At 36.7% G+C, this 24,567-nt stretch overlaps 1 pseudogene; it reads right to left on the bottom strand.

Moving 5' to 3' along the window:
* Positions 1–3,613: 3,613 nt before the first annotated feature.
* Positions 3,614–24,567, bottom strand: part of LOC122144958 — a 100,052-nt pseudogene continuing 79,098 nt past the window's right edge.

The raw sequence follows: 24,567 nt of genomic DNA on the forward strand, positions 1-24,567 counted from the left end.
TTGTTCTAAGAAACGCACATAACTTCATAAGTACCAAACTTTCATCTGTGAATATTAAATATTTTAACTATAGTGTTTTTTTTTTTCATTTTCCCTGACTGCAGCAGTCAAATGTAACACATTAGCAAGGCAAAACTGACGTCTATTTGCGAAAATGTGCTTTGATGCGCTTGTTTGAAAACATGTGATTAAAGCGCCACTCAGCGGTCAAAAGCTGCAAATGCACTTTGCAGACGCCGCGGCGGCGGTACGAGTGGCGGTAGAAGTGACGTTTTGGATGTCTACCTACTGTATATACATACAGATATATATGTTGAATGATGGTGAAATGCACTCACTTGAGTATCTTCAGCTCACACACAGGATTCTTCAGTCCCTCACAGATCTCTTTGACTCCTGAGTCCAGCAGACGGCTGTTGTTCAGGTTCAGCTCTTTCAGGATGGTTTTGGAGGAGAGAACAGTAGCTAGAACTGAACAGCTTTTCTCCGTCAGCTCACAATTATTCAGCCTGAACACAAAAACAGCATTATTTATTATTCAGCACATATTCAGCACACATCAGATCATCAATTCATCATGTTTGCTCACACATACAGAATGACTGACAGTCTAATAATAACAAAACACAATATATAACGTATAAACTCATATTGACTCACTTCATTGTCTCCAGTTTACTATGAGAGTCCATCAAAAGAGCAGAGAGCTTCTCTCCATCCAGATCTCCTAATTTATCTCCACTCAGATCCAGTTCTTTCAGTAATAATGGACTTGTATTCAGAACTTCAGTGAGATACTCACACGCTTCCTGTGCAGCAGGACTTTTCAAAAACCTGCAAGAAGCAATTACAGATTAAATAATAGTCCAACTGTATGCCTTTAGGAGCTCCTATTCTAAATTAATCTCTAAACAGAGTAGAATAATTGACTTCAAACATTAGTCTCAATGAATTGAACTATTGCCATTTTCATGTATAAGCAAACACCAGTAACAGAAAGTACAGAAATGTATTTCCACTTATTACTTCTTTACACATAAACAGAACACATAAAACAGCATATCTTTAATTACAGCGGATGATCAAAATAAATCATGGCCAAAAATAACTTTATGAAAATGATAATGTGATATAATTTGTCTAAAACAAAGTGACACCAGCTGACAAATACACTGAATCATCATCAGATATTCTCTTGTGAACACAAAATATAGCAAAACTACTTATCTGCAGAAATATTAGTGTAAAATCCATTATCAGTGCTATAATAATAACTGAATTTTCCCAGTGATCAGCCAATAATATCTCATCACCTAAATATTGTGCACCTCTACTCCAGTGTAGTATTAATATAAAATGTGTGTAGAATGTGGTTGAAGTTACAGTTATGATAATTGTTTCCAGTTTCATTGAGAACATATGTATTATTCAAATAAAATAAATTACCTACCTCAGTTTTTTTACATTCTATTACAAAACTCTGACAAAAACTGTTACAAAAATTTAAAAAACATCAGTGTATATTTTGAAATATCTGAAAGCTTTTTATCACCTAATGGTCTTTAATGAACATTGTTCATCCTGTAGTAAATCACTGAGCTCCTTCACTCCTGATTGTCCAGGATCATTTCCTGTGAGGTCCAGCTCTATAAGGTGTGAAGGGTTTGATCTCAGAGCTGAAGCCAGGCTTTATAACCTTCTTCTGTGATACTGCAGTCTGAAACTCTGTATATTAAAGAATTTGTTAAGTACTGCATGATCTACACGAAATAAGCAAAATGCATATAAAGTGACATCATTATTTTAATCATAAGAAAAAAACTTTAAGAAAAATTAAACTAATTATTCTATATTTTTAAAAGTAATTATAAAAAGCATTGCCATGGAAAGTGTGAAAATATGTTAATTGCATTTTAATTTGTAAAAAAATCACCACACAGATAAGCAACAAATTAGATTTAAATTAGATTAGAAATTAATATTTCATAGAATAAAGATAGCAATGTACAAAAATTATTTCAGCCTCCATAGCCTTAATCAATTGTCATGACAAATGGACATTTATAAATTTATGTTATCATGTAGAAACATAAATAAAGATACACACTTCAGTTTCTCTAATCTGCATTGTTTGCTTTCCAGCAGATGACAAATCTTCTCAAATCCTGAGTTTCCGAGTTTATTTCCACTCAGATCGAGCTCTATCAGGTTTGAAGGGTTTGAAATAATCGCTGACATCAGAGCAGCCCAACCTTCTTCTGTAATACCATTATTATTCAGCCTGCAGAGAAAGAAAAAGAGAGGAAATATTCTTCAGTTTATCTCAAAACCTTCTTTAATGAACAGCAATGACATTCTTCATTGCGTTTGCTTGTATTGTTGTAGTCTAAAAGCTGTTCTTGTATCTGCTAAGTTAATAAATGCTAAATTTTCATCTTGACCAGTTATTGAATGTAAAACATAAAAGAAAATGTTATATATTAAAGATACTTCGGCCTCACTTTATATTAGGTGTCTTTGACTACTATGTACATACATCAAAAAAGATTAATTGTTAGGTACAATGCACTTATTGTGCTGAAGGTAATATAAATTATATCTGTTCATCATATGAAGCAATCAAGTCTCTTCAGAAATTTGTACTAAACCAATCAATTCATATGGATTAGTTTTATGATCTTTTTTATGAACTTTTTGAAGCATCAAAAATGCTAGTTGTCCAGACTGTCAATGGAGGGCAAGAAATTGTTCAGATTTCATAACTCAGCTCAAACTCAGCACACCTGAAATAACGATAGGTGCGTAGGAAAAATAGTCCAGCAACACTGTCGAATCAAAAATATAAAAAGATACAATCTTGCATCTTTTTATAATTCAGATTTCATTAAAAAAAAAAAAAAATCTTAATTTGTGTTCCGAATAAGAACGAAAGTCTCAGGAGTTTGGAATGACACGAGGGTGAGTAGATGATGACAGAATCCATTTAAATGTGACGCATATATAAAAAATACATTCATGCATTTGCAAAATTTTTGATGCTGCTTAAATTGTCTCTATTTTTAATCATGCTGTATTATCTGATCCACAAAATATCATATATCAACTGTACTTTTACTGAAGCTCTCTCTGCACCTATATCTTTCTGGCAGTCATTTGACTTGTGCCTGGTGCTGAGTCAAAGTTGAAGTGCACGCCTAAAAACATCTGTGATGTGGCTGTAAAGAGACAGTTCTATATCTAAATAAGTCAAAAAACAGCAGATGTGAGCAGGTGGCCAAGAGAACTTTATCAATTTAAATGTTAGTACATAGTGGGCTGATGACATTTAATATAAAGAGGGCCTAATACTTCCAAAACAAAGTATAAATTTGAAATGTATGTGAAATACTCACTGAAGTTTGTTGAATGGACAGTGTTTGTCCTCCAGTAGAGCAGCGAGATCATTCACAAATTTGATGTCAAGTTTATTTCCGCTCAGATTAAGCTCTCTCAGAAGTAAGGGATTACTACCCATAATTCTAGTCACATACTGACAGGCTTTCTCTGCAGCAGGACCCAAAAATCTGCAGAAGAGAAGATGAAGCAGGATTTAATTCAACAGAACTTGGTGTAATTAATAGTCAGCTTTTAAAACAGCACAATTAGTTGTTGGAACAAAGTTAGTGAAATAAAATTTCTATGAATAATTCATGAATTTCTATGAATTTTGTATCATGTGTATCATTATTTTGTATCATTTCATCATAACTCACCTCAGTTTTAGGTGACAGTTTGGATCCTGTAGTAAATCAGTGAGCTGCTTCACTCCTGATTGTCCAGGATCATTTCCTGTGAGATCCAGCTCTATCAGGTGTGAAGGGTTTGATCTCAGAGCTGAAGCCAGAGCTTTATAACCTTCTTCAGTGATACTGCAGTCTGAAAGTCTAAAGAAAAAGGATTTGAAAATCAGATTGAAATTTATTATACAGTTAATATCACTGCAAAATATAAATAATATCACTTTCTCTTCCTGATTATTGAAGAAAAACAATCAAAAAAATTATTGATTGAGCTCACCTGAGTTTCTGCAGTGTGCACTTTGTGTTTTCTAATCCATTCTGGAGTTTCTTCACTCCTGAATCCTGCAGATTATTGTAGCTCATGTCAAGTTCTTTCAGACTGGTGTTTGATCTCAGGACTGTAGCGAGAGCTGAACAGCTTTCCTCTGTTAGACCACACTTACGCAGACTAAAATGATGAACAGGAGAGAATGAATTTACCAGGACAAAAGTTCTTGATTCCAACATTTAGTGATTACTGAGAATTATGCTTTTATTACCTGATGCTTTTAACATACTTATCTACAATGATAAATGAAAAACAATACTCACTTCAGTGTGTTAAGTGTACAGTGTTTATCCTGCAGTAGAGCAGAGATCTGATTCATTCGTGTGTCTCCTAGATCACGTTGACTCAGATTCAGCTCTCTCAGGAGTAACAGGTTTTTTAATGTGATCAACTTCAGTCAGATATTTACAGGCTTCTTCTGCATCAGGACTTTGTAAACAATCTGGACAAAACAGAAGTACATTGACATAACCTGCCATACATTGATTTATGTTCACAATATTGTGAAAGGGAGAGTCCGAGAGTCATTTCAAAGCTTATATAAATGTCTTTTTGACAATTAAATTTTGTTGAGCCGAAAATATTTTTAGGACTGTTGAATGTTATTATTTAATATCACTCACCTCAGTGTCTTCAGTTGAAAGTTTGGATCCTGTAGTAAATCACTGAGCTCCTTCACTCCTGATTGTCCAGGATCATTTCCTGTGAGATCCAGCTCTATCAGGTGTGAAGTGTTTGATCTAAGAGCTGAAGCCAGAGCTTTATCACCTTCTTCAGTGATACTGCATTTTGAAAGACTAGAAAAAATAAAAACACAAATGTAAATTAACATTGCAGCTGAGATTAATTCATCACTGTAATATCAATAAATATGACTAAATTACATTAGAGTTTACCTTATCAAATATGCCACAGTTTTATTTTGCTAAGATTAATTTATTATATAATGATGACCAGGAATCTGTTATTGTTGAATATGTGTGGACTGAGTTTGTTCTAAATTAAATCTTAAATTTAGGTTATTAATTCATATAGGTTTATTATAAAGACCTGTTCACTCCAAGATTAAGGCAGGTGAAAGTGTGTGTGTGTGGGTGGGTGGTGTGGGCTGGGAGTGTGTGTGTGTGTGTGTGTGTGTGTGTGTGTGTGTTTGTGTGAGTGAGTGTGTGTGTGTGTGTGTGTGTGTGGGGGGGGGGGGTTAAAGCCCAACCCAAAGTTAAAATAACTAATTATTTATCATAAAACTAAAGCCCTAAGCGTTCACTTTTTTAATTACTGCAACTTATCAAAACAAATACAATTATATGACTCTAAATTCTGCATCAATTTTAGTCTTCCATTCTGTTTCTTAAGGAAACATCTTAAAACATAGCATAGGCTAAAACGGCACCTAATCTCTGCATTGAAAGCACATTATACGACACACTTCTCAGTACTTCATCAAAGAAAAGTGCTGCACCTGAGACACAGATTACCTAGACAGAAATCATTTTCACAAAAAGATAGAAATTCATATTTAGTAAAATTTTAAACTTAAAAAAAAAAAAAAAAAAAAAAAAAACAATTCACTAAAAGGAAGCAAATGTTCATTTTGTATCAATAATTGTGGAACTTAATTATCATGAGCAAAAACATTTTTTTTAGTGTTTTGGAATCAGCATTCAAAATCCATTTGGTTCACATCTGCAGGGGCATGACAGAGAGGAAGAAATGAAGATAAACAGTACTTACATGTTTTCAAACAGTTCATCCTATTTATCCAATCCTATCCATTTTTTTATTGAATGGAATTTATTACCACTAAAGTTGCTCAATATCAATCAGCAGTGCCTGCTCCCTGATTCCCCTCTGCTATTCAAAGTCAACTAAGCCAAATAGTCTGTTTGTGAGCCACCAATTCATAGTTTTATGTGAAGTCTGAGGGCATGTTAACAAAGTGTGAATCTTATTGGTTGGCAGGCCCGGATTGGCTAATCGGGAGCACGGGAGGATTCCCGGTGGGCCGGCCTGTTTTTGGGCCGCGACACCGGTGTTGTCGTGCCACTGGTTTGAACTATGCTGTACTTAGACTGCCTGCACTCACTCTTTTTATATATTATTTTCTCGCAGCCCATATTATTATGTTCACTAGCTCATATCAGTAACAAATTCTCAATTGATAACTAATCCTTTTTTTTTTTGTGCAAATCATTGTTTTATTTGTAGGTGTGGGAGAAGGCTTTAAGACCAGGCAGAATTCTCTGCCGGCTGCTCCCGCTTCACAGCGAGCAAGACTCGTGCTAACTGCACCGATCACCGTCCGCTTTTTAATTTACAAAATCAGTTTGGGCGAATGCAAACAATTTATTTATCATGAGCCCAACATCCAGCACGGCAGGAAAACATTTACTCTACTTGAGGGAAGACGTCTTTCATTGTTAGTTAATGTTGTTAAACAGAGAGGGGAAAAATGCATTACAAAAAAATAAATAAATAAATAAAATAAAATCCTTCTAGCGTAGGCTATTCTTAAACTTGGACGTCATTATTGAAGTACAAATCCAAACAAACAAATGCATATGATAAATTTACATTTACATATACATTTAATCATTTAGCAGACGCTTTTATCCAAAGCAACTTACAAATGAATTTACATTTACATATACATTTAATCATTTAGCAGACGCTTTTATCCAAAGCAACTTACAAATGAGAACAGTAGAAACAATCAGATCAACAAGAGAACAACAACGGTATACAAGTGCTATGACAAGTCTCAGTTAGTCTAGTACAGAAACACGTAGCCAGGGTTTTTTTTTTTATTTTTTTAAAAAGAATATGATAGACAAGAAAAAGAAAAGGTAAGTACTAGTATTAGTTGGTTAAGTGCAGGCGAAAAAAAGATGAGTTTTAGATGTTTTTTGAAAATGAGTAAAGACTCAGCTGTTCGAATTGAGATCGGGGGGTCATTCCACCAGCTGGGCGCAGTGCAGGAAAAGGTCTATGAGAGTGATTTTGAACCTCTTTGGGATGGCACCACAAGGCGTCGTTCACTTGCAGAGCGCAAACTTCTGGAGGGCGCATAAGATTGAACTAATGAGCTTAGGTATGTTGGCACTGTGCCAGTGGTCGTCTTGTAGGCAAGCATCAGTACCTTGAATTTAATGCGAGCGGCTACTGGTAGCCAGTGTAACCTGATGAGGAGAGGAGTAGTCAACATGAGCTGTTTTTGGCTCATTGAAGACAACCCTCGCTGCTGCATTCTGGATCAGTTGTAGAGGCTTGATAGTACATGCAGGAAGGCCCGCCAGGAGAGCATTACAATAGTCCAGCCTAGAGAGAACAAGAGCTTGGACAAGAAGTTGGGTGGCTTGCTCTGACAGGAATGGTCTAATCTTCCTAATGTTGTATAAGGCAAATCTGCAGGACCGGGTCGTTGTAGCAATATGGTCGGTGAAGCTTAACTGATTATCCATCACAACTCCTAGGTTTCTGGCTGTCCTGGAAGGAGTTATGGTTGACGAACCCAAGCTGTACAGAGAAGTTGTGATGAAACGATGGGTTAGCTGGAACCACCAGCAGTTCAGTCTTAGTAAGGTTAAGCTGAAGGTGATGGTCATTCATCCAGCTAGAAATGTCACTCAGACAGGCTGAAATGTGAGCAACTACTGTCGCTTCATCTGGTTGGAATGAGAAGTAGAGTTGAGTGTCATCAGCGTAGCAGTGATAGGAAAAGCCATGCTTCTGAATGACAGATCCTAATGACGTCATGTAGATGGAGAAGAGAAGTGGTCCAAGAACTGAGCCTTGAGGAACCCCAGTAGCAAGTTGTTGTGACTTAGAAACTTCACCCCTCCAAGACAACATGAAGGATCTATCAGAAAGGTAGGAGTTAAGCCACTGGAGTGGAGTTCCAGAGATGCCCATCTTTCTGAGGGTGGATAGGAGAATCTGGTGATTAACGGTGTCAAAAACAGCAGACAGGTCCAGCAAAATGAGTACTGAGGATTTTGAAGCTGCTCTTGCCAGTCGCAGGGCTTCAGTAACCGAGAGCAGGGCAGTCTCAGTTGAGTGGCCACTTTTGAAGCCAGATGGTTGCTGTCCAGGAGGTAGTTCTGTACAAGAAACATGGAGAGCACTCTCAAAACGACTCGCTCAAGTGTCTTTGCAATGAATGGAAGAAGGGATACTGGTCTGTAGTTTTCTAGAAGTGCTGGATTTAGAGATGGTTTCTTCAGCAGTGGGCTTACGAGAGCCTGCTTAAATGCTTAGGGAAATGTTCAAGAGTGAAGAGAGGATATAAAAATATATATATATATATATATATAAACTGAAGAAGAAATCGCTTGAAGGAGGTGAGTGGGGATCGGATCCAGTGGGTAAGTAGTAGGATGACTGGACAGGATAAGTTTGGAAACGTCCGTCTTTTAGAGTGAAGAGAAGGAGTAGAGAGAGTGTGCATTAGTCGTTGTGAAGTTATCCTCAGTCTGCGGTGTGGAGAACAGGTCACTGATGGCTCTTGTCTTATTTGTGAAGAAAACTGCAAAGTCGTCAGCTGTAAGATTTGATGGAGGAGGAGGAGGAGGCGGATTAAGAAGAGAAGAGAAGGTTTTGAAGAGTGTCCGAGCGTCACAACAGTTGTTAATTTTGTCATGGTAGTATGATGTTTTAGCAGTGAAGATGTTTGCAGATAAGGAAGAGAGGAGAGACTGATACACACTGAGGTCGTTAAGAGTTTCTTGATTTATGCCATTTCCTCTCTACAGCCCTGAGTTTAGAGCGATGTTCACGGAGAACATCGGACAGCCAGGGGGCAGATGGGGTGGAGCGTGCCAGTCTAGACGATAGTGGGCAAAAGTTGTCCAAGCAAGAGGTTAGAGTGGAGCAAAAAGTGTACGTAGCACTATTCGTGTCCAGAGCTGAAAACTGTGAGAGTGAAGGAAGTGAGGATGAAACCACAGAGGATAGGAGAGATGGAGAGAATGAGCATAGGTTCCGTCGAAAGGTGACCTGCGTTGGAGCGTGTGCCGCTTCAGGAGTAAGTGCTAGGTTAGCAGTAATGAGGAAGTTGTCTGAGGTGTGCAGTGGAGCAACTAAAGAGTTGTCCACTGAGCAACAGCGTGTGTAGATGAGGTCCAGTTGGTTGCCCGATTTGTGAGTCGCTGTAGTAGACACTCGCTTGAGATCAAATGAGGCGAGCAGAGTGTTGAAGTCAGCAGCCTGGGGTTTATCTAGGTGGATGTTGAAGTCACCAAGCAGTACCAGAGGAGTACCATCTTCAGGATAGTTTGAAAGCAGCACGTCCAACTCCTCCAAGAAGTTTCCCAATTGACCTGGGGGACAATAAATGACCACAAAGTGGACTTTAACAGGGTGGGTTAAAGTAACAGCATGTGATTCAAATGAACCATTACCTGTAGGTGGTGGTTGAAGATCAAATTTCCAATTTTTTGATATAAGGAGACCAGTACCTCCACCCCTCCCAGTCGTACGAGGGGTGTGGGAACAAGTCAAATGAGTGGAGAGGGCTGCGGGAGTGGCAGTGTCTTCAGGTTTGATCCAAGTCTCAGTCAGTGCCATGAGGTTGAGACCGGAATGAGTAGCAATAGAAGAAATGAAGTCTGCTTTGTTAACAGCAGACTGGCAGTTCCAGAGACCAACTGGAATAGAGAGCGTAGTAGTAGAGGTCAGAGGGACGGGTCTTAGATGTGTCGGGCAGGCCTTCCTTCGACGTACATAGCGTGCTCTCCGAGTGTTTAGTAGTGATAGTAGAGATCTGAAAGCACATAGTGACTACAAGTGACCAAAAAAAAAGTATTAGAGGACAAGCTGTACAAAAATTGAAGGGGAGAAAAGCAATACTCAAGCGCCCTGTCGGTGTCCTTGCTCGGTGGAGTCGCGCAGGTAGAGTCGATGGTCTTTACACTCGTCGGTCTTCACACGAGGAGGCTTCACAGGAGGGCTGCCGCGACCACTGCCGCGGTGACACTTACCAATTATATATTTGCCTGATTACCTGTGATTGAAGTCAGCTGGTCATGCCTCCCTATTTAGCAGACCGAAACTGTCCAGTCCCTCGATGCAAAACCAAATGCCACTTCACACTTATTTACCAGGGTAAGCCACACAGTAATTAAAGCAAAGTTTTCCTAGCAATGACGATCACGCAGTAGTCTGAGAAAAACGAGGCAAAACACTTACAAACTGCTGTCCTTATCTGTCGCTCGACTGTTTCTTCTGATAAGCGCTTACAAAACAGCTCTTTAAGTAGTGCTTACTGGCTTTGGTCACGCCTCCCTATTTAGCAGACCGAAACTGTCCAGTCCCGCTATAGGCAAACGCAAAACCAAACGCCACTTCACACGTATTTACCAGGGTAAGCCACACAGTAATTAAAGCAAAGTTTTCCTAGCAACGACGATCACGCAGTAGTCTGATGAGAAAACGAGGCAAAACACTTACAAACTGCTGTCCTTATCTGTCGCTCGACTGTTTTCTTCACAGAAAAAGTTGAACTAAAAAACTTTAAGAAAAAAAATGCTTGATTGACTGACGCTTTCATAGACCTTGTTATGCTTTCAAATGTAATGCCAGTTGTAATTTCACAGTATTTTCACCTAAATTACACGTGTTAAGTTACAATTCTATGATGGTACAATTTTACTCAGGCTGATGACATTTTTTTGTATGACATTAAAATTCTTTTTAGAAAAACAGGTCCTTCTCAAAAAATTAGCATATTGTGATAAAAGTTCATTATTTTTCCATAATGTAATGATAAAAATTAAACTTTCATATATTTTAGATTCATTGCACACCAACTGAAATATTTCAGGTCTTTTATTGTTTTAATACTGATGATTTTGGCATACAGCTCATGAAAACCCAAAATTACTATCTCAAAAAATTAGCATATCATGAAAAGATTCTCTAAACGAGCTATTAACCTAATCATCTGAATCAACTAATTAACTCTAAACACCTGCAAAAGATTCCTGAGGCTTTTAACAACCTCCCAGCCTGGTTCATTACTCAAAAACGCAATCATGGGTAAGACTGCCGACCTGACTGCTGTCCAGAAGGCCATCATTGACACCCTCAAGCGAGAGAGGGTAAGACACAGAAAGAAATTTCTGAATGAATAGGCTGTTCCCAGAGTGCTGTATCAAGGCACCTCAGTGGGAAGTCTGTAGGAAGGAAAAAGTGTGGCAAAAAACGCTGCACAACGAGAAGAGGTGACCGGACCCTGAGGAAGATTGTGGAGAAGGACCGATTCCAGACCTTGGGGACCTGCGGAAGCAGTGGACTGAGTCTGGAGTAGAAAACATCCAGAGCCACCATGCACAGGCGTGTGCAGGAAATAGGCTACAGAGAAGCAGCACTGGACTGTTGCTCAGTGGTCCAAAGTACTTTTTTCGGATGAAAGCAAATTTTGCATGTCATATGTCAGCTGCTGGTGTTGGTCCACTGTGTTTAACCAAGGAGAAGGAAATGCCAAAATGCCTGAAGTCCAGTGTCAAGTACCCACAGTCAGTGATGGTCTGGGGTGCCATGTCAGCTGCTGGTGTTGGTCCACTGTGTTTTATCAAGGGCAGGGTCAAATGCAGCTAGCTATCGGGAGATTTGGGAGCACTTCATGCTTCCATCTGCTGAAAAGCTTTATGGAGATGAAGATTTCGTTTTTTTTCAGCACGACCTGGCACCTGCTCACAGTGCCAAAACCACTGGTAAATGGTTTACTGACCATGGTATTACTGTGCTCAATTGGCCTGCCAACTCTCCTGACCTGAACCCATAGAGAATCTGTGGGATATTGTGAAGAGAAAGTTGAGAGACGCAAGACCCAACACTCTGGATGAGCTTAAGGCTGCTATCGAAGCATCCTGGGCCTCCATAACACCTCAGCAGTGCCACAGGCTGATTGCCTCCATGCCACGCCGCATTGAAGCAGTCATTTCTGCAGGATTCCCGACCAAGTATTGAGTGCATAACTGAACATAATTATTTGAAGGTCGACTTTTTGTATTAAAAACACTTTTCTTTTATTGGTCTGATGAAATATGCTAATTTTTTTAGATATGAATTTTGGGTTTTCATGAGCTGTATGCCAAAATCATCAGTATTAAAACAATAAAAGACCTGAAATATTTCAGTTGGTGTGCCATGAATCTAAAATATATGAAAGTTTAATTTTTATCATTACATTATGGAAAATAATGAACTTTTATCACAATATGCTAATTTTTTGAGAAGGACCTGTAAATAGGTTAAGCAAAACAATTATTTTTATTTCGGATAACTTTTTAACTGCAGGCAGACTTAAGCCTACATTATGGTACAGTACAAATATTTGGAATGTGCCTTATTCTATCCCTTATTTTCTTAAAGAATAAACAAAAATACAAGAATAAACATTATTTTCTTAAAGAATAAGATTAGGAATCACAATTGTTACTTATTTACCAATTCTGAAGTCAATTGGCTTTTGACTCCCCTGGCAGTGACACCTTGCTCAAAAAAAAAGCAACAAGCCCATCGTTGGAGATATGCGAGCAAAAGATAATAGAAAAAAAAAGTATAACAGAAAGTGCAAAGGCAGCACTGAAAAGACGAGTACAAAAAAATCCAAATAACCAAGTGGGCCGGTCAAAGGCATGAAACTCCAGGGCTGAAAATGAGTCCCACTCCGGGTAAGTTGGTTGGCCAGTTTCTTTATATTCAATGGAAAAAAGAACCCTTCCATAAAAAAAATAAAAATAAAAAATAAAATAAAATCACACTGACATGATGTAAATGTTCATGTCGGCTTAACTGAACAGCAGTTTATGGTGAAATGTACTCACTTGAGTATCTTCAGCTCACACACAGGATTCTTCAGTCCCTCACAGATCTCTTTGACTCCTGAGTCCAGCAGACAGCTATTGTTCAGGTCCATCTCTTTCAGGATGGTTTTGGAGGAGAGAACAGTAGCTAGAACTTGACAGCTTTTCTTTGCTCGCTTACAATTATTCAGCCTGAACACAAATACAGCATTATTTAATATTCAACACATATTCAAAACACATCAGATCAACAGATCTTCATATTTTTCACATATGTCATTGACAGTCTGTTGTAATCATATAAGTTAGGATGTATAAAACTCATGTTCACTCACTTTATTTTCTCCACTTTGCTATGAGAGTCCATTAAAAGTGCAGAGAGCTTCTGACCATCCAGGTCATCTAATTTATCTTCACTCAGATCCAGTTCTGACAGATGTAATGGACTTATTTGCAGAACTTCAGTGAGATACTCACATGCTTTCTCTGCAGCACGACGTTTCAAAAACCTACAGGAAATAGAAGACTATTTTAGATGAGATAATCTTGTTGTAAAATGAGAGAGGTACAGAGATTCAGACAGTTAAAACAAAAATCAGGCTTGTGTATTTATGACATCAATTACTACATTCTGTTTTCAGAAATATAAGTAACTTTGAATGTTATTGTCTGTTTGTATAGGGTACTTGTCATATATTTAGCTATTGTAGCATTTGGACTAATCAGACACAACTGTTTGTTATATTTAACAATATCTAATGCGCCCTCATGTAACCAAAGGGTCTATGGACCCTTACCCCGAAATTCAACTATCACCTCAAAAAAAAGGCAGAACGGGTCTCTGGTTCCACAGCAACCAAAGGCACACAATCTGATAACACTAGGTTTATGGCTCCCAGGAATGTGGCAAAGCAACTCTTAACTCAAGTCTCTCTGTAAAACAGACACATAATGCCCATAAAAAGCGAATCTTCTCCAATAAGTTCATAAGAAAACCTCTTTTTGAATGAACACCCATAACCTCGATATCAATATTAATACTTTTCCTATACTTTCATATTTTATGATAGAACCACTCGTTTATGTAATCTTACCATGTTTTATAGTAATCTTACCATGTTTAGTATCTATGAATTTGTCTTCTGATGATCTAAACAAGAGTGTATATTATATGTTGATACCTATGCAAACATATTAGTGTTCTAAGCAATCCTTACTAGTTTGTATATCAACTTCTGATCCAGTTACATATGCAGATTACCTGGATTTTACACAAAGGGGTGTAAAACTCCCTAATATTTCAACTCCCGTTTGGAATTTCAACCTTTCTCATTGGACAAGCCCATCCAGAGAGGCGTGAACCTTCTCAGACCTTAAGGCCTCACATCAGTGAACAGTGGGTGCACAGTGTCATTCACACAAACACTAAAACACATCATGGGTAACAAAAAACTTGATACTGAAATAAACATTAATTTAACAACATTAGATGAAAGATAAAACCCTAATGTACACAACTGATAAGAAAAAACTAAGAAGAAGACATAGTTATTTCAGTGAAAAACATAAAAATATGAAGTGTCATTGCAGGGAATTCTGGGAGTGTCAAATTACAGTTTTTCACACCTAAATTCAACAACAATGACTTTTTCTTTTTCACTTCCAAAAACTGTAATTTTAACGTTATTCTACCGTAAAATTACATTAAATGTAATAACAGTTAATCACCGTATATAGTATGGAAAACTTACTGATAACCAATTAATAACAGGTTTTTACTGTAGCATTTTTACAGTCTTTTAACTGTTAAGATCACAAATCATTTTTTTTCACAGTGTGATTATGGAGGATGATGTAAGTGTTAAGCAAGAAATACACACACTAGTGTGTACATGCAATAAAGGTGTAATTACACGAACTTTATTTTTTTAATTTAAAAAATCGCAAAATTTTAAGATTAAAAAATTAACATTTTGAGTGATATTTCATTATAGATTTGCAATACAGATATTTGATATTTTGATTGACATTTCTGCGGCTATTTAATGTTTAAATGAAAACTAAAAGAGGCAGTGGTGTTTTGTTCAAGTTTAGATTGTTATAGTTTTCAAATGATAAATGGAGCCACTGTTTCTATAAAAGTACGAATAATACAGGTACCAGCTCGGGTATCCACATACAGCAACGATGACTTTGTCCTCCATTGTTGTTTCGGATTTCTGCCCTCTGCTCGCTACATCATAATCACGTCACTACTAGAGCTAGCTCCTGATTGGTTAATGCGACGCAAATTTTCGCCAAAGTTTCAGATATTTCAACTCGTGCGATTCACACGAATCATGCGTTACGCTCGTCAATACGCTCAATTCGCGCCGCATCATTCAGGCGAATCTCGTCTTTCACACACCGCAGGGTGTCCATTCGCGTCTTTGCATTGACTTAACATGTAAATCTCTCGCGCTTAACACTTCATTCGCGTTCTGGTGTGAACACAGAGTTAGGGCAATTGGGTGACGCCCACCAAAGCACGAAAGAGATGGATTTTTTTTCTTTCACATTCAACCACAGTGTTACGCTACAGTAGGTTGACAACCAAAATGGGTATTACCACCGCCCAGCGTTAACTGCAAGTCAGTCGCGTGTTAAAATCATTCACCAAACTACCGCCCAGGTGGCGCAAAAGGGACAGATTGCGAACTGAATGCAATTGTAAAATGAAAGGAAGACGTAAAACAACAATAACATTATAATATACATTATAACATCCTTAAAAGCCATTAAAAAAATAGGATAGTCTCAGGCTAGTCTACTCATCAAAAATTTAAAGAAAGACCTTTACACAAAGACTCTTATGCATGCTATTGTTATTACTAAACAGTCATTACATATATAGGCATATATATATATATATATATATATATATACACACATATATATATATATATATATATATATATAAAATATATACGGATTTAAAAGCTAAATGTTTTTCATTTCAGTTCATTCTTGGTTAAAAAAATAATAATAATAATCTTCAGGTTCCATTCGCAGAGCAAAATGAGAACGGTGCAGCATTTACAAATAATTCTTATTCACTCTATGATTTTTTTTTTGTTGCGTAGATACTGAAACACGTGTGTGAAATCCAAAGCCTATTTTACCTAATGAATAAGTTGAGCTTCAAATGGGCAACATGTTTGGATTTGTCCCGAATGAGAGAGATAAGCCCAACCTTACCTTATGTATCGCTTTAAATTATTTTTTATTATTATTTTGTTTTGTTTATAAGCCTATATCATTATATACTGCAATTATATTTATCCATTAGAATAATATATTTGTAATTCTTGTTCTGTTCTGATAAATTTGTTAAATTTAAAGGATTTGTTGTAAAGTGAAAGGAACTAAAAATATCCTGTTTGGTACATTAGCCTATAGCATTATTATGCCTGCCATTATTATTTCTGAATGTAATAAAATGCAACTCTCACAAATTAAATGTATTTTTTAGCGCGTGTTTTAAAAAAATGCAGCAAATGAAAATAGGCGATTAATCGGTTAAAATGTGTTATTGTGGGTTTACAAATTTACATTATATATTTTAGGAACAGAGTATGGGCCTAATCTAGGCTATGTTGTTACTTTTTACAAGTTTCGTGTAGCTCTAATTTTATCCAGCTTTATTTTTCCATTGCATCCGAAAATGACTTCGTGCATCACATTCACTCCGCGCGCATCAACCTGCCTCTCGCGATGCTCAGCTGTGGACCTATTTTCAGAATGTTTGATATAAAGGTTGCTGTCACATATTATATACAGGAATTGTTCATTGTTCATTTGTTCAAAAAAAAGTCTAAATATATTGTTAGTTTTATGCTAACATGCAATCAAGGTCTTCGGATACTATACAAGATACAAGTTCATTTAGACTATTTAACATGCACTGTGACATTTTACCGTTTCAACTTATAAACTTCTTAAGATTTTAAAGTCAGTTTAAATAGTATTGAACGTCAAGTTGAATATGGTATTTAAAAAAAAAAAGGTTTTTAATTGCTTAAATTATTTCTATGAATTAATAAGATGTTATCATGACTTTTTCATCATATCATTTTTTACGAGCTTTATCGTTTTCCATTTCGGAAACCAAACACACACTTTTTTTTCTTTTTTAAATCTATTAATCGCTCGCATAGCTCTAACAAGGTTTTATTTTTATTTTTATTTATTTTTTTAGGAACGTGCCACTGTCAGGGGAGTCACATCATCATTAGAGCTGCAAATTAACTTCAGAAATGGAAATAAGGGCTAATAGAAAAAGGTTTATTCTTTATTTATAATGTTTATTCTTGAAGAAAATAAGTATTTACTCTTTAAGAAAAAAAGGGACAATCCAAATATTTGTAATAATATAGGCCTATGTCTGTCCATTGGATTTTAAAGCATAACCCACTGAAGGTCTATGAAACATTTCTATGATGCATTTTTTTTTTTAACAATGGCACTTAAAGTTTTCAACTACAAATATTATTTCAGCCATAGCCTATAGACTGTGAATAAATAAAATGCATACTTTTTCAATGAAAGAACACTGAGAGTGTAGGTTGCTTCTAGTGTTTGGATTTGTACTTCAATATAATAAGGTCCAAGTTTAAGAATAGCCTACAGTGTTTTTTTTTAATCTTTATTTAACAGCATTAGCTCAATGATAATACGTCTTTCTTCAGGTAGACTGAATGTTTTCTTCCACCTTGCTAAATGTTGGGCTCATGATTCAATGAGTTGTAGTTTTCGCTCAAAACTGATTTTATAAAAAATCGTGGACGGTGAAACTGTGTCAGTGAGCGCGAGACGCTTGCTGTGAAGCGGGAGCAGCTGCTGACGGAGGATTCCTGTTTGGTCTTAAAGCCTTCCTCAAACTTTGTTATTAACAAACGTCTATGATTTTCTCAAAAATAATGATTAATTATCAATTGAGAATTTGTTATTATTTTGGTCTAGTGATAATAATAATATGGGCTGTGGGAAAATAATGAATAAAAAGAGTAGGCTGCTGTGAGTGCAGGCATGTTTCAACCCAGTAACATGACAACACACAGTTCCTCACAGCCAACAAACAGACCGAATTCAGTTCAGCTGAAGGGGGCTGGGTTTTTTTTTTATGGGTAGTTCTGTATAGCTTGTGGGGGTCGAGATAAAGGTGTGAATCTCTTGGTCTTTCATATGGACAGTCTTATGAGGGCTTCAAACTTGCAGAACAGGTTTATTAGGACATATTGGTTTTAAAACAACTTTAAAGAAAGGTTTGATCCACTTCAAATGTTGACTACTGTATAGCGCAATAAAGTTTATTGTTATTATAACTTAATTTCAGAGGAAGTTGCCCTTAAATAAAAAAAAAAAAAAAAAAAAAAAAAAAACTGTTGCATTAGGGCTGGGCAATGACCTATTTATGATTTAAATCAATTTTTTGTTGCCTCCCTACTTAAAATCAATATTCAAATGACAAAATAAATTGTTCAAAACAAGTTTTAATATAATTTCTTTATCATTTACCAGTCAAATTTATAAACTGAAACAAGATGATTAAAAGCAGTAAGCTAATGTTATTACCTTAATGCTGGAAAAAGACCTTTATTTTATTTATTTATTTATTTTTTTAATACTAGCCCATCATGCATCTAACCATCCACTCAGCGTTAAGAGATGTTCAGATTAAAACTGGTGAGTCAATGTCATGGACGTTGGACAGACCAAGTCTATATTTTTGTTATATGCTGCTTGTTTAGGTTATGTAGGTTTATTTTTATTTCTTATATTTAATTATTTGTAATATAGCAGACACTGTCTAACCGTGTCTACACCGGATGGTCTTGTTCATTTCGTAGGAGAAACAAACATCTCTCTCACTCGGCAGCAGAGGTCTGTGAGAGTGGAACAGCAACAATATCCCCTCCGTGCTCCGAGCATTTATAATCACTACACTCCGCTCCGCGTTCATTAATACCAGAAACACCGCTCCGCACTCGCTCCGTGGCTAAAGTTGAAATGTTATTTTCATAATGTAGCCTATAAAAATAAAAATACAAATAAAAAAAATAAATAAAATAACAGGAGAGTTTCAAAGGGGAATTAGGCTATTGTGGTGCAAACTTTTTTTCCTACCAAACGGCAAACTAATAACATTGTCAGCATTAAAAGGTATAATTGCTGCTTTCTGCTGTGCAAATTTTGTTTGTGATGAAAATAACAGTACATTTTTGTCAGTTATTTTATCTACAGATCGATGCATTTCATACAGATTTCAAAATCAGATACAGATGAAGTACTGAAAGATTACATTTGTTTGAATGCATTATTGCGACAGCGATTACATGTGAATGTGCTGTATCTGTTTAAATCATGCTTTAACCGAAAATATCAGTAAAAGGAACAGACAAACTCATTGAGAACTAGCCTGTAATGCTCGACTATTGCGGTCATTATAATCTTCTGATTGGAGAGATTATGTGTATCAAGCTATAGCTAAATATGTTTATCATGTGAATTCTTGCTAAATATGCAGTTATATTACGGGCTGTTGGCATGACTTGTACTCATGATGGAGTGGTGCTGGATCAAGTGAAAACCACGACGCTCCTGACTTTTAAAAAAATCCGCTCCTCGCTCCAGTCAGAATAACACCGCACTGCTCTTACTCTGCTCGGCAGCGTGTCTCAAACGCGCGGGGAGGCTTGAGCCCAATCACAACTACGAGCCCTGAGTGGAGCGTCGGCCATTTTATTTTGTTGCGTCCATACAATATTTTTTTAGAGTGTGAAACATACATTTTCACAGAATGTAGCCTATTCATGAACAATATATTGAAGTTTTTCTAAATCCCAAAACAGAGTCCAGACATCAGTAAAGTATCCGTTTATGAACATGTTTTATAGGCTTTTTTTACAGACCGACGTGACAAAAAACACCGGAGTTTTTTATATATTTTGTAGACTTTGGGATTTAAAATGCACAAACCAGAAGCACAATATCTGCAGAGAAGGGTTGGCCATTCTCAAAACATAAAATATAAATTTCATTTAAATTTTCGTTTTTGTGTTTCAGAGGAAAAATCAGTGTTAAGACATCTCTCCATTACAGACCGTTCTGAAAGAAGAATTTATGCAAATGCATATAAAATGCTTAAAAAACTTTAACAGAGATGTCTAGAGGGTATTTAATAGGTCTGCCTCCCATGTAAGATTTTTCTAGTTATTAGTCGTTCATTTGTCATCATTCAACTAATCGCAGGATTATATTAAATTTACATCTATAATCCATAATGAGCCTGAATATATTCCACGCTCAAGCACATGCATAAAGTTTGCCACAAAACACAGGCAGAAGTAGCCTAATAATTGTGAAAAAGGAAATACAACCCTCACAGATTACATAATGCTTTCGTTTCTTGTCGGTTGCAAGATGAAATTCACAGTGCTGGCTCTCTCCACATGGACGCGCCTTTAGAGAGAAATACAACCCTCACAGATTACATAATGCTTTCGTTCTGAATTGATTCATTGAAAAGACATTTTAAGCTTTCTGCAGATATATTTCTCATGTAAGTGAGGCACCCCAATTTTCAGTTATTTCATTATCAGGAAAAAAATCACGTGACCGAGAGGGCGCCTCCCTGTCATGCATGCGTAATAATTTTCGCACAAACACTTGAATATGAATAATAATTCACATTTTGCATAGATAAAATATGTAGACAATAAGAATAAATGCTGTGAGCACCAGTGTTGGGGAAATTTTTGGCTGAGCGTAATGCCTTACAATATTGCGTTACTCCTTAAAAAAATAACTAAATACGTTACTTAGTTACTTTTTATGGAAAGTAATGTGTTACATTACTTTTGCGTTACTTTCACGTTACTTTTTAAAATATGAGCAGGGCTTGATTGTTTTTAATATAAGAAGTTCTATTTATAGCAAATGTAAAAGCTTTTTCACACCAATAAGTGTAATGAATAAACCTCAGGCTGAAGGAAAAGTAAATTCACGTCTGTACAGTAGAACACAGGAGAAGAAGTTTCAACACTCTTCAGCAATAAAAAAAAAACAATGAAGCACAATTGTTAGTTTATCTAAAGTCATTTTTGATTATTAGTATGGTTGAACTGGATCATTAAAGGTCAGCAGCAAAGACACTGTTAATAAAATGGGAATAGATACATTTGTGTTATTTAATATATTTAGTTATTGCAGGTTTGCGTCATATTCTGAGTTTGCATTTCACTGTTTTGATTAATTTTGATGAATACTAAATCTGTTTTGTTTTTTGTTTTTTTGTGAGTGGGATGAATTAATGCACATTCACATTTAGTCTAGAACTACAGTAACATCATGTTCACACAGCGCGCACAACGCCTCCATACTTACGATTTCACCCAATATGTGAACAGGAGGCTTGTCAGTCAAAAAATGGGAATACAAAGTAACTGGCGTTACTTTTTTGAAAAAGTAACTCAGATAGTTTCTTGTAAATTAAGCATAAAAAAAAAACATATACAAAATTAACGTAACACCCAAAACACTACCCACAACACATAACAAAAAAAAAAACAAAAAAAAATAAAAAGTGAGCAGTCAGCATCATGTGCGCCAAGCAAATCTTGCTCTCTAATATTTTTACGAATATTATACAAACCTGCATTTAAATGCATCTGCAATTTATTTATTTATTTATTTATTTTTTTACTTAAATTACGATAAAAGTTCATTATTTTCCATAATGTAATGATAAAAATTAAACTTTCATATATTTTGTACAGGTCCTTCTCAAAAAATTAGCATATTGTGATAAAAGTTCATTATTTTCCATAATGTAATGATAAAAATTAAACTTTCATATATTTTTAGATTCATTGCACACCAACTGAAATATTTCAGGTCTTTTTTATTGTTTTTAATACTGATGATTTTGGCATACAGCTCATGAAAACCCAAAATTCCTATCTCAAAAAATTAGCATATCATGAAAAAGGTTCTCTAAACAACCTATTAACCTAATCATCTGAATCAACTAATTAACCTCTAAACACCTGCAAAAGATTCCTGAGGCTTTTAAAAACTCCCAGCCTGGTTCATTACTCAAAACCGCAATCATGGGTAAGACTGCCGACCTGACTGCTGTCCAGAAGGCCATCATTGACACCCTCAAGCGAAAAGGTAAGACACAGAAAGAAATTTCTATACGAATAGGCTGTTCCCAGAGTGCTGTATCAAGGCACCTCAGTGGGAAGGTCTGTGGGAATGAAAAAGTGTGGCAAAAAAACGCTGCACAACGAGAAGAGGTGACCGGGACCCTGAGGAAGATTGTGGAGAAGGACCAATTCCAGACCTTGGGGGACCTGCGGAAGCAGTGGACTGAGTCTGGAGTAGAAACATCCAGAGCCACCGTGCACAGGCGTGTGCTTTTGAACCAGAAACAGCGGCAATGTCATTCGGAAATCAAGGTGCCAGAGTCTGGAGGTGGACTGTTGCTCAGTGGTCCAAAGTACTTTTTTTTCGGATGAAAGCAAATTTTGCATGTCATTCGGAAATCAAGGTGCCAGAGTCTGGAGGAAGACTGGGGAGAAGGAAATGCCAAAATGCCTGAAGTCCAGTGTCAAGTACCCACAGTCAGTGATGGTCTGGGGTGCCATGTCAGCTGGCTGGTGTTGGTCCACTGTGTTTTATCAAGGGCAGGGTCAATGCAGCTAGCTATCAGGAGATTTTGGAGCACTTCATGCTTCCATCTGCTGAAAAGCTTTATGGAGATGAAGATTTCGTTTTTTCAGGACGACCTGGCACCTGCTCACAGTGCCAAAAACCACTGGTAAATGGTTTACTGACCATGGTATTACTGTGCTCAATTGGCCTGCCAACTCTCCTGACCTGAACCCCATAGATAATCCGTGGGATATTGTGAAGAGAAAGTTGAGAGATGCAAGACCCAACACTCTGGATGAGCTTAAGGCCGCTATCGAAGCATCCTGGGCCTCCATAACACCTCAGCAGAGCCACAGGCTGATTGCCTCCATGCCACGCCGCATTGAAGCAGTCATTTCTGCAAAAGGATTCCCGACCAAGTATTGAGTGCATAACTGAACATATTTATTTGAAGGTTGACTTTTTTTTGTATTAAAAACACTTTTCTTTTATTGGTCTGATGAAATATGCTAATTTTTTTGAGATAGGAATTTTGGGTTTTCATGAGCTGTATGCCAAAATCATCAGTATTAAACAATAAAAGACCTGAAATATTTCAGTTGGTGTGCAATGAATCTAAAATATATGAAAGTTTAATTTTTATCATTACATTATGGAAAATAATGAACTTTTATCACAATATGCTGACTCCCAGCTTTTTAAATGGTATATTCGTTGATTATAATGAGAGAACTTGAGTTTAATCATGAGGACGTTTTATTAATCAGTCCATTCTTTAGAGTTTCAATTATTTAGTTAAATCGTGCAGGTTAAATTTATTTGTTACTTGTTTTAAATTAGGCCTAAATAATGGGAGCGAAATTATTCAGTGCCTCACGTTTTACTAAAATAAAGAAATAATTTATAAAAACACGCAAGCCTAGCTCACAATAGGCTACCACTTTTATGCTCCGATGCAAAGTAAACCACAATTTCTTTTGAATAATATAACACATAATTCATATTATATACATAATACTGCACACTATTTAAATGTGTCAAATCTAAAATATGGTGTAGAGAAAATATAAGCACAGGCTCAGGCACAGGCTTGACATTTATCCTGCTTGAATTCGTTCTAAGAAATGCACATATCTTCATAAGGACTAAACTTTCATCTGTGAATATTAATATTTTTTCTTTCATTCTCCCCGACTGCAGTCAAATTTAACACATCAGTGAGGTAAAGCTGACGTCTATTTGCAAAAATGTGCTTTGATGCGCTTGTTTGAAAACTTTGTGATTAAAGCGCCACTCAGCGTTCAAAAGCTCCCAATGCACTTTGCAGACAGACGCGGCGGTAGAACCAACGTTTTGGATGGCCACCTACTGTAGCTTTCACTACTCTAGACTCTAAATAGTCCAATCAGTGTTGAGTCGCATTCCTATAGAGCATCACAGTGCCGCCCACAGCCGGTGCCAGAACCAAAAATAAAAAACAAATACAACATAGAAACACACCCCCGCCCACAGCCGGTGTCGGAAGTAAGAATTCAATACAATTTCTCCATTGACAGTTGGGGTATAAGCCATAAAAATTTAACCATACATGGCAGACTTAAATCCAGCTACGGCTGTACTAAGCAACAGTATATGCTCATATAAACGTAAAAAGATCATGGGGGCACTAACCTTGTTTTGATCTAAATGCCTTTTATTCGCTATGTCTTGGCTAAGTACTTCATTACCCACAATCCTGAACAATCCCACAATCCCACAGTGATGCATCTGATTGGTGGAGCTCGTATAACCGTCTGGTTAAACCCCTCGAAGGTCCGTGAAGACTGAAGATCATTAAAAAAAAAATAAATAAATAAAATAAAAACCTGTATTGCGTTTTTGCACGGTAGACTTATCAGTGCAATCATGATCTCCTTGGCTGCCATGATGGCTTTTTTTTCAAGGAGGAAAACAAAAGTGT

The sequence above is a fragment of the Cyprinus carpio genome, unplaced genomic scaffold (genome assembly GCF_018340385.1).
Source record: "Cyprinus carpio isolate SPL01 unplaced genomic scaffold, ASM1834038v1 S000006809, whole genome shotgun sequence".
NCBI lineage: Eukaryota > Metazoa > Chordata > Actinopteri > Cypriniformes > Cyprinidae > Cyprinus > Cyprinus carpio.